At 45.9% G+C, this 20,170-nt stretch overlaps 3 non-coding genes across 3 annotated transcripts; all 3 read right to left on the reverse strand.

Annotated features, from left to right (window-relative positions):
- Positions 1 to 2,306: 2,306 nt before the first annotated feature.
- TRNAF-GAA (transfer RNA phenylalanine (anticodon GAA)) lies at positions 2,307 to 2,379 on the reverse strand. The gene has a single exon. It is a non-coding gene; the product is annotated as a tRNA-Phe (tRNA).
- A 6,104-nt stretch (positions 2,380 to 8,483) lies between these two features.
- On the reverse strand, positions 8,484 to 8,555 carry TRNAA-AGC (transfer RNA alanine (anticodon AGC)). Its single transcript has one exon. It is a non-coding gene; the product is annotated as a tRNA-Ala (tRNA).
- Positions 8,556 to 17,070: 8,515 nt separating this feature from the next.
- TRNAA-AGC (transfer RNA alanine (anticodon AGC)) lies at positions 17,071 to 17,142 on the reverse strand. The gene has a single exon. It is a non-coding gene; the product is annotated as a tRNA-Ala (tRNA).
- Between the last annotated feature and the right edge of the window lie 3,028 nt (positions 17,143 to 20,170).

Genomic DNA, 20,170 nt, shown 5'->3' on the forward strand with positions numbered 1-20,170 from the left:
GAATTCATAATAAGAAGGTATGCTTTCTTTTTCTGTTTGCCCCATGAACAAGATGGGAATTTTAAAAAAATTAAATGTCTGTAGCCATCTTCAGACTATGGATTCATTTAATACAGAATTATTCAGAGGCATTAAACATCTAAATTTAGAGACAGAATGCACTCATGCCACATATACTCAATTCAGAAAATCTGCAAATATATAAAGTATATGTTTATCCCATCACTGTCCAAAAGGGTAGCTGGTAGCCACACTGAGAATTAGACACTTGAAATACTGAGATGTGCTGTAAGTGTAAAATATACACCGAATCTCAAAGACTTAATTCGATATTTAAAATGTAAAATATATCACTAATAATTTTAAGATTGATTGTTGAATGATGTTTTAGACATCTCAAATTATTTAAATATATTTTAAATGAATATAACTTGTTTATTTTTAATATGATTACTGGAAAATGTAAAATTACAAAAGTGGCTCTCATTTATGGCTTTATTCTATTTCCATAGGACAGCTCTGGCTACAGAAGACATTATCTGTTTAGGTGCTCTTTTGGGAGAATCCTAGAGCCAGAGAATATGAAACATGGTCTTTCATACCATGAGAGGACTTGACAGAATGCATTCATATGAATGATCTCCTTTGGTCTTTACAGACATTCCCTTTCTATGTAGACATCACGGACCTCATTTTTAAGATACTGAGTGGAAGACTCATTATGTTTGGGAATTACCCTAGACCTCCCCCCTCAATAGAAGGTAAAGGAAGCATTCATGTGCTAGGCGGTAAAACACGCAGTGATGCTGTTTGTCTGATCAAATATTTTTTAATGAGACAGATTGCCATCTTCTGAGTTGAGGAGGGGTATGTGGCTAATGGACAAAGTGTGTAATTCCAAGCTCCTGTGAAGTCAGTGTCCCTGCCCTGATGTTGATTCTCATTTTGTACCAGTTTTCCACTTGCAACTTGAGGCAGTTCTTACCGTTGGAGTACTGCAGGTTATTTTCCTGACAGTGTCCAAAGTTGTCAGGGAAAAACAGATACTGTCGTGGCGCCCGGGTGGCTCAGTTGGTTAAGCATCTGACTCTTGGTTTTGGCTCAGGTCATGATCTCATGGGTCATGGTATCGTGCCCTGTGTTGGGCTCTGTGCTCAGCCAGAGTCTGCTTGAGGTTCTCTCTGTGTGTGTCTCCCTCTGCCCCTCCCCTCCTCAAAATAAATACATCTTAAAATTAAAAAAAAAAAAAAGATATTGTGAAGCCAAGACAGTAATTTGAAAAGATAACAGTTCAAAAAGACATAAGAATGACCTAACAAATACTTTCAAGAAGTTGAAGGAAAATATGGGGTATTTGTCTCTGTGTCTTGATGACTTTACTGTCCATATGCTTTCATTTTTCTGTATTCTGGGTTCCCTTGTGAATGCTCAACAGAGTAATGCTTACTGCAATGCTTATTTTCATTCTTCCCTGAATACCAAAACAGTAATAACTTAAGGTGTGCAAATTCTAGACAGGGGTGCAAGACTGAAGGAATGTCTTGTCAACAAGAAAACTCAGAATGTTCTTATAGCCATTTATTTATTTATTTATTTATTTATTTATTTGACAGAGAGAGACACAGCGAGAGAGGGATCACAAGCAGGGGGAGTGGGAGAGGGAGAAGCAGGCTTCCCGCCGAGCAGGGAGCCCGATGCGGGGCTCGATCCCAGGACCCCGGGATCATGACCTGAGCCGAAGGCAGACGCTTAACGACTGAGCCACCCAGGCGCCCCCAGAATGTTCTTATAGCCATTTAAAAGCTCAATGATGCTCAAGAGTGTCTCTGATTCCAGAAGTTTAATAATGGTGTGGACTCAAGATACAAACCCAGATTTTCTGATTGCAAAATTGTCCTTGCATACACCACACCCACATACATACACACACCACATACATCCTACTACATACACTGTAGGGGTTCCTTTTCTAGTTTTCAGGTTTCCCCCTTACAGTTCTCCTGATTAAAAACCACACACGCACACACACACCATCAAAACAGAAATGAATCGTAAGTGGAACAGCACGTAGCATATTGGAATTTCTTAGATTTTAAAACTTTAAATAAAATATTCACTATGTCAGTTAACATTTCATAGAAGACCTCAGTGAATAGACAACCAAGAGAGGGTGATAAAAATATGAATGTACACTCCATGATCGGATTTGCAAAAAGAAGTGAAAGTTGTAGGTATAGATACACTTTTTGGAACTAGGTCCAACCCTTGCGTAAAGGAGTGAGAGCTTTACCAAAGCAAAACCGAAGTGCCGAAACCCGGGATCGAACCAGGGACCTTTAGATCTTCAGTCTAACGCTCTCCCAACTGAGCTATTTCGGCTGGTGAAGAATAGCTTTTTTAGTCATTCTTTCAAATAGTGAAGTTTCCATTTGCAGGGCCAGGGTACTCTTCAATGTCCGTTCCTATTTTATTCAATGTCACCCATTCACTCACCCCAGAAACAGGGCTGCGCAGAAATCCGTGCGTGGAAGTGAGATCTTTGGAGACGCAGGTGGGTTAGCAGAGGAGGAGGGGCGAAGGGGGAGAAACAGGTACAAACAGCCTTCGGCTGTTGCACGACTCACGGCTCAGAAAATGAGAAGAGTTCAAGGTGAAACGATGGAGCGTCTTCTTCCGGTGGTTTCTCCGTCTTGCTCTTCAGCGACCGCGCCGCAGGGAACCGAGGATGCCTGGGCTCCGGGATGCGGTGACGGGCTTCTTGCTTAGGGCTGAAGAAACCCGGGACGAGCCTCCCGCTCCCCCCGCCCCTGCCGTCCCCTGCCGTCCCCTGCCCTCCCCTGGTCTTCCCCGCGCGGGCACTGCCCGCCGTCCGGGCGCAGGCCCAGGGCGCACACGACCCGCCGGCTGGCGCGGCCCCTCCCGCGACAGCGTGCCAACCGGGTCTGTAAACGGAGAAAAGGGCAGGATCGCCCGGGACGGACGGGGAGGTGCGTACGCGTGGTTTTGAGCCCTCCCGAGGAAAGGACGCACCACCACCAGCCACACCTCTCACAACACAAAGGCCCTCAGCCGCCTGGAAGCAGGAGCCCTATTTCCTGAGGGGTCTTCAAAGACACGGAGGTTGGCTGGCTGCCAGACCCACGGTCTCAAATCCCACTATTTCTTAAACCTCCAAACTGTATCCTCTGAAACGCTGCACGAGAAGTGCAGGAGGATGACGGGTCAGATAACAGTTTCTGCTGCGGAGACTTGTGCCCAATCAGCCCCAGCAAACTGCTTGGGGTCTGTTTTCTGCAAAGGCACCGGGAAGGGGCGCCCGGGGGGCTCAGTCGGTGAAGCGTCTGCCTTCAGCTCAGATCATGATCCCGGGGTCCTGGGGTTGAGCTCCAGGTGGGGCTCTCTGCTCAGTGGGGAATCTGCTCTTCCCCCGTGCTCATGCTCTCTCTCTCTCACTCTATTTAAGGTAAGTAAATAAAATCTCATATATATATATTTAAAAAGCACCAGGAAGATCTCTGGGTGGAACTTTCTCCTGTGTCTTCAACATCTTTCCCCTTCTTTTATTTTTCCTCTTCTTAGAAAGTTTTTCAAGCCCACTCCTCCTTAAGAAAGGAAGATGAAAATAAATAAATAAATAAATAAATAAATAAATCTTTTAAAAGGGGGGCACCTGGGTGGCTTAGTCGGTTAAGCGTCTGCCTTCGGCTCAAGTCATGATCCCAGGGTCCTGGGACCGAGCCCCACATCGGGCTCCCTGCTCAGCAGGGAGTCTGCTTCCCCCCCCCCCCGCCCTCCACTGTGCTCTCTCTTGCTATCTCTGTCTCTCTCTCAAATAAATAAATAAATCTTTAAAAAAAGAAAGGAAGATGAGCCACAGTCTGAGAAGATATTTCAATACTTTAAATTACAGAAGACTCTTATTTGGGATATGTGAAGAACTTCTACAAAACTCCAAGAAAGGATTAAAATCTCAAAAAGAAAGAGCAAATTAATATGAACTTCACAAAAGGGGATGCCCAAAATATCCAATAAGCAGTTTAAAAGGTGCTCAACATCTTTTGCTAACAGGCAAATTCAAATTTAAAATCAATGAGATAATACTTCTCTTCACCAGCGTCACCAGCAGCTTAGAAGAACTGACAACATCAAGTCGTCCTGAGGATGTGGAGCTACTCGAACTCTCAGGCACTGCTGATGAGCCTGCAGACTAGCACCCACGCTGGGAAACTATTTGGAAACTTTTTTTTAAAGATTTTATATTTGAGTAATCTCTACACCCAACGTTGGGGCTCAAACTCATAACCTCAAGATCTAGAGTTGGAGGGTCCATCAACTGAGCCAGCCAGGCACCCCTAGAAATAGTCACTAAAACTAAATATACATATAACTCTGACCCTGAGACTCCGCAACTGCATTTATGGCTAAGAGAAATGCATGAGTATTTCCTTTGTGAAGGGGAGTAGAACGTGCCACCCCAAAATATGCCACTTTGACGTATTATTTTAAATTAAATGTAAATGTATTTGAGAAATAGCCAGTGCAAGAAGGACGCTCTGATTCTCTTTGGTGTCCCTGAAAGCAGGAGATAAGTCTCATGTGAAAGGCACCCTCCCTGTACCAAGAGGGTGGAAGGCACCCTTAGTACCAGAGACAGGGAATTTAGGGTAGAGAAAGCTATATAAATAAACCTTGTTGCTTCTTCACCATTTACTACCCCAAGTCCAAGCCCCTTTGTCATGTAAATTCTTTACAAATGTATGATTCCATTGTCTAAAAGCTATAGAAGCTTCCTGCTTTGGTTATTTCTTTGAGTTTCATATTTTTATGGGGCCTTAATATATATAAAATTTGTTTTTCTCCTGTTAATTGATCTTATATGAATTTATTTTTTATAGTGCTGTTGCAGTTGCCCATGAATGCTAAAATTATATATTTTTTTCTGTTAGTGCATTACTAACATCTGCCACACCTATTTTAAACCACAGATCATTAGCATGAACCCAATTACTTGAGAAACTCAGAGAACTTGAATTAAGAATAAGAATTAAGAGTACAGATGTAGAATTTAGAAACATTCCCAATTATTTTAGAACATTAATTTCATTATTAGACCAGCCAAAGAACCTAGAAGGGAAGAAGGGAAAAAATTCCCCCCTACACTTGAAAAACATGTACAGGAATGCTTGGGGTAGAGTTAGACGCATCAGCCAAAAACTCGGAGCACTCCAAATGGACTTCAAACATAAAATGAATTAATAAAATGTGATGTAGAGTTTTCATACAATGGGATGCTTACAGAGCAATGAAAACAAACTACTGCTACTAGCAACAATATGGGTGAATTTAATTTTTTAAAAAATTGAGTGAAAGAATCCTCAAATGAATACATGTATGATTCTATTTATTTTATTTCAAAACACAAGAAAAACTACTCTATGATGGTAGAGGTCAGAAAGTGATACAGCTTGTGATGAGGACCCAGGAAGCTCCTGGGCGCTGAAAAATCTTGGATCTTATCTGGGGTGTTGGTTACATGGTGCGTGTATATGTTATACTATAGAGCTCATTCATTAAGGCTTGTGCATTTTACTTTACAAGAAAAGAAGAGCGGGGAAAGAAGGATGTCCTTGAAAACTCCCCGCCTCCAGGACATACTGTCTCATTACTGCTTTTCAAACTGTGGGCTCCACACTGGTGCCTAAGAACTGGTTTTATCCATCTGTGAGCCTTTGAAACTCTTACAACAATTCGACAGTGCCGGGACTTTAGGCTCCTTTGGTTAAATAAGGTAGAAACACTTTCAGGGGTTTTCAGAATTTCAGGAACAATTTTCTCTGGACCCCGGAAATGGCAACCGCGAGGGACCCACCTCCTGGGTGAGTTTTAATGAAACCCTGACTTTGTCTGGACAGGTTCTCAAATCCCCGTCTCCAGTGGAGGCTTTTTTGCCTTTAGCCCAAATTTGGTAAGGGGGTAAATTTGGATGTGAGGTTTTGGATGATTTTCTCCAAAACTGTTTTGATTCTTTTCCAGATTCTTCCTCCCCAGCACAGGAAACGACATTCGTCTACTGAGGGTCTGCCCCGAGCCGCGCACCACGCCCCAACCAGGCCGAGCCTCTGCCTGTGCGGGGAAGAGCTGAACTGGGACGAAGGAAATTAGAAAGTGATGTGGAAAATGTCAGTGCAGAGATTAAAGTGGGCGATAAGGATCCTGGGGGTGCGCTGGGCTGCAATGGAGTCTTCGGGTGCACACAGTGGTGCGGGGAGAGGGTGTGGTGTAGGGAGGGAGGAAGGGGAGGAGGGCAAGGAAAACATCCTCGGAAGGAATAGAATCTGCGGGCAGGTGAGGCTGGCGAAGCTGCGCTCCCATCTCTCCGCGTGTTCCTGCAGGGGTGAGGCCAGAGAAGCGCTCCTTTTCTCTCCAGGGAGGCGGGCTGGTCCCACCAGAGGATCTGGCCCATTTTGCCCGGGACTGTGGTGGCTTCGGAGCCTCACGGTTCTGGACAGGCTGCGCGCTCTGGGGACGCGTGAAGCTCGTTTGAAGCTCCCGAGCTGCGGAGACTGCGCGCTTTCTGCGCGTGGACGTGGTGGGCGCAGGTCGGGAGCAGGGCGGGACTGCGGGGATGGAGCACAAGCGAGATGCTGCAAGCGCTGGATTTGATAAGGTTTTAGCTGAAATGCAAAAGAGAAGAAAGTTCTCATTTGCTCCGCTTATTTCTAACTCCTAGAAAGAAGCTCATTGAATCCCACCTTTCTCCGGAAGAGACTGTTCCCGGCATTTGCGAGGCGCTCCTTTCCTTCTCCCATCCTGCTCCTGCCTCAGCAGAAGCCCGGCTCGCCCAACAGTCGGTGACGCCCGGGGCAGCCCCCCTCCTCGGGCCCAGCAGAGTCGTGCAGACGCAATACGGCGGAGTCAGGAGGATGGTTTGTGAGCTCCGGGTGCACAGGGAGGGAAGGGGGGACACGTTATGGAAGATACCCAGGTTTCTTGGCTTCTTTAGATGGAGAGGAGGCTGCTTTTCTGCTGTCTGGATGTTTAGTACCTTGATTGCTTCTTTCCTTTGGTGACTGAAAATAAGATTAGATTTGTAAAAGCAAGATGGTGTTGAGATGCTTGCATTGCGCCCTGTGGATTTCTGTTGAGGCCCTGTGATATCAGAATCCGAAACTCTGCAAAGAACTCTGATCTGGAGATAGGTTGCTCTGAAGTTTGGAAGGAAGGTGTTCCTGGAAAATCAGTGGATTGAGGTTGAAAAGATCTACGGTGTTGGGGAGGGCAAGAGCTCATACTTGATGGGGAGACAGAGAGATGAGTCATCCCCTGGACTGATCTTGGACACGGGCGTTCAGAACACTTGCCATTTCAGACCAGAGGCACCCATAGAACACCCAGAAAAGTATGTTTCTCTCGACCTGATTTCAGCCGAGGTGACTGCCGTCTTATCCTTGTTTATCATATTTTGCCGTGTAACGGCTTTTCTGTGAGTAAGCTCCAGAGCTGAGGGTCTCTGGTGGAAAAGGTGCATTAAGTCATCCACCACCGGCAGTGAAATCTAGTGAAGTCTTTCAGTGAAAGCTACTAAGCCCTCTGCAAGCTGGGTTAGAAAGAGATAGAATAACAATAAGAATACACCATAAGAGAGTGGAAGTGTTTAACCTTCTGATCCAGGATCAGATGATTTGTCCATCAGGCCACACAGACCCACATTTCCAGATGCTTTCAGATTCCGCACAACTGGGAATTGTGCGGTTGGGAGAACTGCTTGCCACTGTTGGAGGTGGTTAGTGAGGCTCTAACGGGATGCCCAGAGGCCAGCAAGGAGGAGGCCATGGCCGGTTGTGGGGAAGGTCAGAGGCCTGTCCTGGCAGCATCCACGAGAGGCCGGATCCCACCAGACAGGCCCATGGTGGCGGTGCCACGACAGGAAAGCCCTGGTCAAATAAGGAAGAAAACCACCAAAACCCCAACTAATGAATATTCCACCCCCTCGTGAACACCTGTCAGTAAAAGATAGAAGCCCAACCCCAGGGCGCACAGCCCTGTCTCCCTTGAGCTGCCGGCTCTCACATCTTGAGATGGTACTTTCACTTTTATAAACCTTCCTGCTGGTGTCGCTCATCCACCGTGTTGTGTCCACCCTTGAGTTCTTCACCATGAGGCCAAGAACCTTCGGCGACATCTTCTCAGTGGGCGGGGTCAGGGTCTCCGGGCCTGAGGTCTCCCGCTCTCCTAACAACGCTGCTGGATTCTGCAGCCTACGGGTGGTGGCCGGCGGAGGCCCACGTGCTCGAGACGCCGACAGTGCTCGTACAGATTGGGTGAATAGCAGGATTAACACAGAACTTCAGCAAAGGAGCAAAACTACCTCCTGTGTCCCAGGGAGGTGAAGAAAGAACAGCGGCAGCCAGGACAGCTCAAGTTTGACAAGCTGTTTGGGGCAGCAGATGTTAGAAGAGCAGGTGGAGAAGGGAAGCCAAAACTGGAGGTGCTGGGGATTGAACCCAGGGCCTCATGCATGCTAAGCATGCGCTCTACCACTGAGCTACACCCCCTTGCTCTTGCTTGGGCTTTGAAGACCTTTGACGACCCTCTTGTGACTACAGCTGTCTGAGTCTCAGGACTAAGCAAAGCAGAACCGCTTTATGTTCCGTTCCGTTATTTCTAAAGTCCCGACAGTATGTCCTTTCTGAGGCACGGCTACTCGGGGAGAAAGGTGCCTCAGTGGCAGAAAAAGGCACCGGTCGGCTTCCCGTCCAGTAGGACTGCCGGGACCACACTTCCATCCCACCGCCTGTGCGCATCCCCGGAGAACAGCCTCTTGCAATTTTTCTGAGCATCACTTTTAGTATTCTTTTAACTCTTGGATCCATCAATGTTTTACATAGTGAAACAAGTTAAATTGACCCAAGTGTGTGTACAGACACTCTAAAACTGAATGTAACAGAAACAAATCGAACACAACGTAACTACATTGAAAAGGAAAAGAACAGATCCAAGTAAATGTTTTACACAGCGCTTTGTTTTAATTGTAAAGACAGGGGGAAAAGGCAAACATCTTAACCTCTACGTAGCAGGGTTTTGGGGTTGGTTTTTTGTTTGTTTTTTTTTTTTTTGGTGTTTAAGGGTATAGCAATTCTGACATTTTGTGTGAATTTATTTTCATTTGTGTGTATTTTTGTGTGATTGGAAAAACGAACGCATATTTGGTGTTGGAAACTGAGGCCCTCTCTGTTAGAGAAGGAACTAAGTAAGGGTGGCCTGTTGGCTCTGGATGGGAATTAGAGGCATCAGTGTGAAATTATACATATATAAAACTGCCATTTCCCCCCAGACTTGTCTGCTAACAAGGCCTAGAAGAAATTATACCTCTGTAACAAACAGCAATGCTAGCCCAATATCTTGATTTTTAAATACCATCCCCCCCTAAAAGGAACCAGAGATACTTTTAGAAATCACTGACTCTAGGGCTGGACCAGGGAAAGTACAAGATGAACCTAAGGTATCTTTCTGTGCTAGAATGTCGGTGCTTAAAGATGATGGGGACAACTCAGAAGGACCCAGAAGTCAACTTGAAGGACCTCTCACTGGTCAAATTGGACATGCTTTGAGCATGAATAATGACAAGTGATTATAATCCTTGGATACTTAAATAAATAAATATGGAAGAAGGGAAATTTTTCCTTATGGTGGTGTGTGAAGTAATAATAGAAGTAATAATAAGTTAGGAAATCACCCCTTGGCTGCCATCAGAACAATGATAGATTCAGGCAAAATTGATAAATCAATGCTAAAAACATAGGTAAAAAGTTCATGAGGATCAGGATTTTATATAGTCTCAGAATATTTCCTTATATGTTACTTATTAATTACAAGGGGAAATGATCATTTTAGGGGGGAAAAACCTGCTGAACACAACCGTAACCAAGTGATCAAAGCAAACATCACTAATAATGGGAAAAACTGACATCACATGCCTCCTGGCGTGATGGAGGGAAACACCACTTCTGTGATATTCCTCCCAAATATTCACAACCTGAGTCTACTCTAATCACAACATAAATTGAAGAACATTCTACAAAATCACTGGCATGCGCTGTTCAGAAACATGTCGATCTCATGAAAAACAAGAAGCTTGAGAAGCCATTCCAGATTTAAAAAGACTAAAGAGTAACTAAATTCATATGTGATGCTACAATGGGCCCTAGTTTGAGACAGAAATTTCTATAAAGGATTTTGTTAGTAAAATTAGCTACAGTTAATATAGACTGTATATTAGATAATATTATTTTACCAGCGTTAAATTTTCTGAATTTGAAATTTGTGCCATGGTAAGGAAACGTCCTTGCTCTTAAGAAATGTATGCTGACATGAATAATAAAAAGATTATGATGGAAGTTTACAGTAAAAAGATGGTGGATAAAAAGACATAATGTCCAAAAATGGGTTTCAAATAGTTTAGAAAAATAATAATGTCTCTAGGTAGGTAGGCAGGCAGGCAGGTAGGTAGAGATGCCTGGGTGGCTCAGTCAGTTAAGTGTCTGCCTTTGGCTCAGGTCATGATCCCAGGGTCCTGGGATTGAGTCCCGTATCGGGCTCCCCGCTTAGCGGGGAGTATGCTTCTCCTTCTGCTTGTGCTTTTCCTCTCTCTCTCTGACAAATAAATAAATAAAATCTTTAAGAAAAAAAAAAGGTATCTATCTAGATAGGTGATAGATTTGTTGGTTATTGAGGGCGAGGTGCATAGTGCTCTGAAATGATCTCAACCTTTGGACAGGTGGTTCCCATCCTATTTAAAATATTGCTAAGCAGAGACAAGGATGCAAATTTGCCCATTTATAATATTAGAATTTAGCAGGTCTTTTGCTCTATTTCCCTTTCACACTCCTTTCACGCTAGGGACATCTGAAAGAGATTGAATTTCTTTCTCTGAGCTGGGAAGCAAAGAGGGGCTGCCATGGTTGGGAATGAAGACGGAGCACTCTTCCCTCTCTACCATCGGCCACGATGATGGGCACAGATAGTTTGGGATTGAAACCGTAACAGCCCTTGAGTGAGGCCTTCCGTGGACTAGAAATTTTGGGGAGTGCCTGGAAAATGCAGAGCAGGAGTACGGACAAGAAGTGGTAGAGGGAATGACTGTTCTTTCACTACAGTGGAAATGTCTTAGACATCTGTGAACTATTTGTCTTCTTGTTTTGGCAGCTAATAATTCCCATTTTGACACATACCAGAAGTTTCTTTTTTTTTCTTTTTTGCCATTTCTTCATAGGAGTGTGTTTGATGTTGACTGATATTTCTGGGTATACTTTTAAAAGAAAGAATGATAAAAGAAGGGAGTGATGAAAGGAAAGGAAACTGTAGAGGGTGAAATAGCCGTTCGCACATGCAGGCTAGCTGGGTGATTTAAAGCAGTTGGTTGGTTGGTTGGTTGGTTTTTTTTTTTTTTTTTTTTATTAAAATTTTTTTTTTTTTTTAAAGATTTTATTTATTTATTCATGAGAGACAGAGAGAGAGACAGAGGCAGAGGGAGAAGCAGGCTCCCCGCGGAGCAGGGAGCCCGATGCGGGACTCGATCCCAGGACCCTGGGATCATGACCTGAGCCGAAGGCAGACGCTTAACTGACTGAGCCACCCAGGCGTCCCTGGTTGGTTGGTTTTAATGTTCGGCAGACTCTGGCCTCTCAACAGCCATCATTTTGCAGTAGCATCCCCCCACCGAGTCACCTAGTGTCCTCTGCTTGTTGTTGGACCAAAGTTTTGGTGATGGAGAGAGGAGATGAGTAGAAAAGTCAAACGGAAGACTTTTGATTCCTCCTCCTAAAAACTTCACAGAAAAGAAAGGAAACTAAGGTACTTTTCCTCAGACCTCTTCTTTTCTTCTTCCCTTTTCTGTTTTTCCTTCTCTCAATAGTAGTGGAAAACAGAGGCCAGCAGGACGGGTTTGGGGGTATGGTGGCCCACTTGTTTTGAGGCTAGGGGTTCCCAGGCTGAATAACGGCCCCAAAGGTAGCAGGCCTCAGTCCCTGGCCCCTGCGTTCCCTTACAGGGACCAAGTGTCTTTGCAGCTGTGATTACACTGGGGGTCTCCAAGTGGGGATCTTGCCTTGGGTTGTGCGGTGGGCCCCCTGTAAGCACAGGTGTCCTTCAAGAGAGAGGCAGAGGGAGGTCTCCCATGCGCAGGGGAGGGGTCAGAGCGACCCTGGAGGCCGGGGTGGGGGGCATGCAGCCGCCAGGCAAGCCTGGGGGTCCACACGTTACACCTGCCCCAGGAAACCAATAGACCGCGTGAACGTCTATCTGCCGGCTGGCTTGAGGGCTTCGAGGCTCGAGGAGTCTAAACAGGGTAGCGTCAAAATGCACGTCTTGGGTGAAGTGTTTGAATTTCCGGGGCGCAGGCAGTGAATGAGTAAGGGAAGTAAGGCAGTAGGATGGTGCAGCCGGCACCGTTTAAAGGATGAGGAGCCAGCCGGGTGGAACCCGGGGCCTCCGCCGCTGAGCCGCACCCCGCACCTCCCGGATCGGCCTCACTGCCCCCCGGGGCTCCTCTCCCCCCTCCCCCGGGCTTGCCCTCGTCTTTGCAGCAGGAGGGAAGAAGGCGCAGTGCGTGTGACTCCCGGAGGACAGAGGGCCCCGGGGGCACGGATCCTTTAGCAAACCAAGCTTGAAAGGGACACAAAATATTGAAAACATTCGTTGGAAAAGTGACCAGCTTTTCCCTGGATAAAACACTTCTTGCTATTTGTTGTTCGCTCCACGGCGATGTTAAGGGCAAGATTCTGATGGGAAAACCCCAGGTGAGAATTCAAACCACAGGCAATTCGTTCAGCGATTCGTTACCACAGCTCTCCGTGTTTATTACAGCCTGAAGGCAGCTGAGAACGCTGGAGGGGTCGTCCAGGATAATCATGTTCAAGGCCAGAATCAAACAGCGGATTCAGGGATGGAAAGAAGTGTGGAATTTCGAAAGTAAGTTAAGTAGGTAGCTAGACAGGGATGGAGAGGCCTACCCGGTTTCCAGAGCCAGAAAGAGGGGGAGACTCGTGAAAGAGACCCTGCGGTTCTCTCAAGCAGAAAAGAGAGGTTTGTTCTCAATGCTGTTCTGTGGAGGATGGAGGGGAGATGGAGAGGAAGAGAGTGTGGTTTGGGGCATGTCACATTTAACATGTCCATCTACAGGGTCCCCCAGGGGAAGCAACACAGTGAACTCTACCCAGTGCCCAGACCTGAGTACTTGGGGGTGGGTGTGACCACGAGCCACAGGTTTAGGTAATAGAGAGGGAAAACTGAAAGTGTCCTGGAAGATCTAGAGTCAGGAACCCATTTTTTGATGGTTGCAAAAACAAAAACAAAAAAACCCAGTTCTTTCCAGACTGATCTTGGACCCTAGGATTCACGCTGGTTAGCACCATGGCCTGGAAACTTCCATGGAAGACCCCCAAAGACTCATTTCCTGGTACCAGCCTCCTAGTAGGTGTTCTTTCTTCTTCATTCATCTTATGTCTTTGCTATATTAGTAAGTACATCACTGAGTCTCTTAAAATTCAAAGGACCTCGTTGACTTGGCAGAATTTCTCTCTTGGTCGGCTCACGGGGCTGGTAGAATAGATAGGAGGAAACAGACGTGGCAGGTCTCACTGGAATTGAGTGCTAGAGAAGTGGTGTCCACAGAACTCTCCAAGCTCTTGTATGTGGGTGTGGGGGTGTGTGTGTGTGTGTGTGTGTGTAAGTGTTGGGAGGATGAGTGGAATATTATCTAGGCTGATGGTGTGAAAACACAATTGTGAAAGTTGCCAGTGTCATCGAGTAATTATCCCCTAAATTGCTCCTGGAGAAACCCAGATACCAGTTAGATTACTAGAAGTTCCTCACAAAAAGGTTTGGGTTTTTTTTTTTTTTCTATTTACCCAAAGGTACACTGAATGCCATAATTGTTTATTAATTTTCTCTGACAACATTCAGACTCTCTGCCTACAGCATGATTGAAATATCTGTTCACAGGGAAATAGTAGGATGAGTTTCAAATATGATTCTTCTTATGAAATAACCATTTATCTCCTACAGTAGAATTCATCCATACTCAGGAAACCTGAAGACATATGCAGTACATTTCTAATGCATCCAGGATCGGGGGAAAAAATTATAACTGGTTGGGTGCCATTTTGAAAAAGTTGACAGACCAAAAGGAGTGGATTTTTCACGTAAGGAGCTTTTATATTGTGCTCCAGAATTTTAATCCACACTTAGGACTTTTTTCCTTGGTGTTTACAATACCTTGTTAACATGGACAGGGAGGATTAGTTATATTGCTTTAGGTCTCCCACCTTGATTGAGTGAAGGAACTGTTTCTACACTAGGCAGTAAAGGTTTAAATAGTCTTTTTTCTCCAATTAAATGTGTCTTTGAAAAAAACAAAGCACTGCCTTTTGAGTTAGAGTGACTGCATGGCCTGAGGAATCATGTCTGCTCCCACCTTACTGTGCAGCCCGTGGTCCTGCCCCCTGTGTCTTCGCGCATGTTCCCAGGGGGTCCCAATGGGCACATCTTCTTTCCTCTAAGAGTTTCTTTTTTTTTTAAGATTTTTTTTAAATGAATTTATTTGACAGAGAGATAGAGAGCACAAGTAGGCAGAGTGGCAGGCAAAGGGAGAGGGAGAAGCAGGCTCTCTGCTGAGCAGGGAGCCCAATGCGGGGCTCGATCCCAGGACCCTGGGATCATGATCTGAGCCAAAGGCAGCCGCCCAACCAACTGAGCCACCCAGGCGCCCCTCCTCTAAGAGTTTCTTAATCTTTAATTTCTCCCTGAGAAAGCTAAGCAAAAGATAAGCTTGTTGAAAAATGGAACACCCAAATAAAACATGGTTGAATTTCCAGAATTCATCTACAATGTACTTTAATTTTTTTTTTTAAGATTTTATTTATTTGGGGGCGCCTGGGTGGCTCAGTCGTTAAGCGTCTGCCTCCGGCTCAGGTCATGATCCCAGGGTCCTGGGATTGAGCCCGGTATCAGGCTCCCTGCTCAGCAGGAAGCCTGCTTCTCCCTCTCCCACTCCCCCTGCTTGTGTTCCCTCTCTCACTGTGTCTCTCTCTGTCAAATAAATAAATAAAATCTTTTAAAAAAAATAATCTTAAACCCACCTTTAAAAAAAAAAAGATTTTATTTATTTGACAGAGAGAGACGCAGCGAGAGAGGGAACACAAGTAGGGGGAGTGGGAGAGGGAGAAGCAGGCTCCCTGTGGAGCAGGGAGCCCGATGCGGGGGGGCCGATCCCAGGACCCCGGGATCACGACCCGAGCCGAAGGCAGACACTCTTATTCTGAGTCAAAGTTCGACACAACTTGTTCTCAAAGAAGCACTTAAGTCAGCACATGTTAGTTGTTTTATTGGCACATAATTTAAAAAAATTTCCATCTGATATTTCCTATAGCTTTCTCACACTAAGCCCTTGGCTTTTTCACCATATCCTCTTCCCCTTTAAATTGCAGAGGTGGGTTTCCATGGAGAAGTCTATGGTTGGAAGGAAGGAAAAAAATTTTCTTTCTATTTGGGCCTGAGCCCTAATAGAATCTAGAAAAGCAACGGTGATAATTCATGACATTCTTTCTCATATTTTGTCTTTTTTCTTTTTGCAACTGGATGAATTCCCATAGTTGGAGCATGTGAATAATTTCTCCTGACATGGTGGGTATAAGTGGCAGAAAGATATTGTGAAATTGTACTTTGAAAACAAGAAAAGGGAAAGAAAATATGTCAGCAGAACAGAGAGTGAACTATTGCTCCCATTAAAGAAAGTCTGGCTCTGGAGCACTCGTTGTGAATCTTTTATGGAAAAGTAAATCCCAAAGCCGGGACATCTTAACTGGGGAAAGAATTTCCCTTGGAACTTATTTTGTCCTTTGAAAATTCCCTAATCACTTCACAGGGAAAGAGGGGTTCGACATGACCTTTGTTCAGGGAACCAGGGTCTTCCCAATGGCTGCACAGTCCTTCAGCCCACACTTCCATCATGGTTGCCAACGGTTTTCAATCTTCAAAATCTGTCCTAGGGCTACGTACACAAAAGCGGGCTGATACCAAAGTTCCCAAAAATTTGATGAGGAAGAGGCAGTTGAGTATGGAAGTGATTACAAAATATTATCCTACTTAAAATGTCGCTGAGCAGAAACAAAGATACAAACTTCCCAGTTCATACTGGAAGTTAGTACAGTCTTGATTGCAAAACTTGCAAATTTTTATTAAAAATAAAAAGGAACTTCACATCAAATTCAGTTATGTATGTTGATTCAAAAATATTAATAAATACTATATTACTATAGGAGAGAACAAGGTCAATTATTAGGACACGGAAATGGCCCAACAATAGAAGGACATTTTTGCAATTGTTTTTCCTACATTGGAAGAGGAAATTGGAAAAAATTAAAATACAGGCATGTAAGATACACCCTCCCGAGCCGTCCCAGTGCCCAAACCAGTGCTTCTGAAAGGTTAATGTGCAAAGCAATCACTTAGGGATCAGGTTCTAGTGCAAAGGTCTGGGCTGGAGCTGACACCCTGCATTTCCAAGCAGCTCTCGGGCGCCGCCCATCCTGGGCCCGGGACCCCAGCAGACAGGGCGCACCCGCGTCGGCTAAAAGCACCCCTGTAAATCCCCTAAGCCAGGGGGTGAACTGCAGCTCTCGGGGAGGGGTTCGGCACACCCGAACTGGAGGTCAGTCTTGGGCCGTTGGGCTCTTGAGCAGACGCCCCCCGCGGCTCGCGCGCGACTGCGGAGTGACCGTGGCCACCGCGGCCGGGAAGCAAAGGAACCGGGAAGGTGGTCTGGGAGCCCGTGCGCTTCTCTCCTTAAGCCTCTCCGTCCTCACCTTCCTTTCCCGCTCTGCGAATAACCCTGCAAAATGGAGCCGAGGCGACAGCCCCCGCGCTGTTCCCGAGCCCGTCCTCCCGGCCACCTGTCCCCCTCGCCTGCGCGGCCCCTCGGCGTGGCCGAGCCCCGGGGAACCAGACGCGGCAGCACTGAGACCAGCGGCAGAGAGGACGGAGCAGGACCGCGAGGAAGCCCGGGAGCAAAAGTGGAGGTGCCGGGGATTGAACCCGGGGCCTCGTGCATGCTAAGCACGCGCTCTACCACTGAGCTACACCCCCGCGGGCAGGCCGCCTGCCCCGAGCCTATTAAAGGGGAGCGCAGGCGCTCTGGGCGGCTCTCGCCAGACACGGCCCCGGGCCCGGCCCCCCACCTCCGCCCGCTCTTTCTGGAACCTCCGATCCAGGGCCGGAACCCACGTTCTAGACCCGAGGCCCGGTGTCCCGGATGTGTCCGCGCCGGGTCGCCTCCCCGCCGCCAGCGGACCGGGGATCAAGCCTCCTCGGGTCTCCTTGCTCTCCTTTTCCCGCTTTCCGGGCTGCGGGAAAGCCGCGAAGCATAATGTGGGGACCCCGCCTGAGCCCCAGGGCAGAGGGGCGACCGCGGAGCGCAGGTGCCCCGGGCGGGGGGCCGGTTCCCCTCCCGGGGGGCGGCGGGGGGCGGCGCACCTGCCACCCACACCTGCGCCGCCCGCCCCCCGCGCGGAGCCCGCCCTTCGCAGCTCACCCCCCGCCGGCCGCCCGCTCAGGCCGCCGATGCCCTGACGCGCCTCCCAGCGCTGCTCTTAGAGCCACTGAGCAATAAACCGACCAAATGCCCGGCGGAGACGCTAGGAAATGAACAACGAAATACACCAGGGGAACCAAAATAAACTAAGAGAAGGAAGGGCTGCTAGAGACAAACGCAGAAAATAACGAGTTTTAAAAAGTGGAACTCATAAACAAAAAAGCTAGACATTTGAAAAGTCAACAAAATAGACAAACCTCTAGCTAACCTAATTAGGAGAAAGGAAAATAAGTGCAAATACATAAACTTGAACTGACCGGAGAAAGTAACTATCAAAAGAGCTTTTTAAAAAAGGGTGAGAAACATCATAGCACAACTCAGCAAATGATTTGAAAACTTAGATGAAGTGGGTTTTGTAAATATAGCTTATCCAAATTAATCCTTGTAGAGACAGGAGTAAACAGACCATTACTTTAGAAAAATAGAGAAAATAGTTGAATAGGCATGCCCCCCAAAAGGGTACCAGGCAAAAATACTTTCACAAGCAAATTCTACCAAACTGTTAAATATCAGAAAATCATGATGCTACTTAGATTATTCAAAGCATAGAAAAAGAAGAAAAATGTCCTATTCGTTACATAAAGTGAGCATAACATTTACCACAAACTTTCTCAGTTTGCACCAAAAATTAAAACTACAGGCCTATTTCACATAATACGGGATGTCCAACTGGGGTTTATTCCAGAAATGCAGAGATCACTCGTTATTAAGAAAGACATCGACAAAGATTCTCTTCTCCACCAAACTCTACTCAGGTTCCCCGGCACTCCTTTCCAACTAGGCCTGGACTCTCGGACTTCCATTTCATCTCTGCATGGTTCAGTTTTAGCAAGAATCCCATCCTCCATATCTGGTCACCCGAGATACCTAACTGGGTTCATCATCCTCTGCCCTCCCCCAGGTGATGTATGATCACCTTGGCCTGCTTCCAGCAAGGATCCTGTTAGGTCCATTTAGCCAGAATCCACCCTTCCCCCCTAATGTTTCCTCTTAGTAATATTCTATCCACCAAAGGACCCCACCCCACTCTTGGCTATAAATTGCTCCTCGCCAAATACTGTATTTGGAATTGGTCCCAGTTCTATACTGAGGCCTCTTTCCCCCTATTACAATATTCCTGAATGAAATCTATTTTTCCTGCTTTAGCTCCTATCCAGCTCTGGCTTATCTTTAGCAACATTAATATAGACCATTGACCACCATGTTGATAGAGGAAAGGAGAAAAAACATACATGATTATCTCTGTAGATTCAGAAAAAGCATTTGACAAAAGACAACATATATTTAATATTGCAGTGGGCTGCATAGTGTCCTCCAAAAATTCACATCCACTTGGCTTTATCTATGGGACCTTATTTAGAGGTCCTTATTTAGAAATATATGACCTAATTTAGAAATAGGGTCTTTGTAACCTTATTTAGAAATAGGGTGACTTTATTTGTGACCTTATTTAGAAATAGGGTCTTTGTAGATGCAATTAGTTAGGAGGAGATCATATTGAAATGTGGTGAGCCCTAAATCCACTGACTGATGTCCTTATAAGACGAGGAAAACATGTAGACACGGACACACAGAGGGAAGCAGGCCACACCACGATGCAGGCAGAGACTGGAAGTGGAACAGTGCCAGAAGCCTCCGGAAACTAAGATGAGGCAAAGAAGGAATCTTCCCTAGAGACTCAGCGGGAGCATAACCCTGCTGACACCTTGATTTTGGACTTCTGGCCTAGAGCACTCTGAGAGAATAAATTCATATTGTTTTAGGCCACCCAGTTTGTGGTAATTTGTGACAGTAGCCCTAATAAACTAACACAAATATTCCAAAAGCACTCAATAAAATAAGAATTGATGGACACTTCTCAGCATGATATTTTTGTCCCACTTTTTGGGTGTCATAATCCTCATGTATTCTACAACACCCCTCCCACTCCACTTCACATTGAATCTGTGGGGTTATGAGAAACAAAATAATGATATGGTATAGATAAGAGACATTGATAATAGGGAGAACAGAACTCCAAGGGCCTGGTTTTCTGGGTCTGAGCCTCATGTCTCTGGCCCTTTACTGAAAATCAGGAATGAGTTGGAAATAGTTTGATGGAGGAAGAGCAAACCATTGATTCTATATACTTTACTTGGTTCTATGCAGCTGTTTCAACCAAAAAATGAAAAAAAATTCATAGATGCCAGAAGTTTTGTTGCGTTACTCTTTGCTGGTAAATCAGTAAAAGGAGATTCTTTTTTTTTTAAATAATTTTTTAAAGATTTTATTTATTTATTAGAGCGTGAGACAGAGAAAGCACAAGTAGGGGGAGGGGCAGAGGGAGAGGGAGAAGCAGACTCCCCCCTGAGCAGGGAGCCCCATGCGGGACTCGCGGGGCTCAATCCAAGGACCCTTGGATCATGACCCCAGCCGAAGGCAGCCTCTCAACCGACTGAGCACCCTGAAATGAGGTTCTGATTTAAAACCCACCCAATCCTCTTTAGGCTAGTGGCCTGAAGCATGGCTTAAAGTAGATGAGGA

This window comes from Halichoerus grypus, chromosome 9 (assembly GCF_964656455.1).
Source record: "Halichoerus grypus chromosome 9, mHalGry1.hap1.1, whole genome shotgun sequence".
In the NCBI taxonomy this organism is placed as follows: Eukaryota; Metazoa; Chordata; class Mammalia; order Carnivora; family Phocidae; genus Halichoerus; species Halichoerus grypus.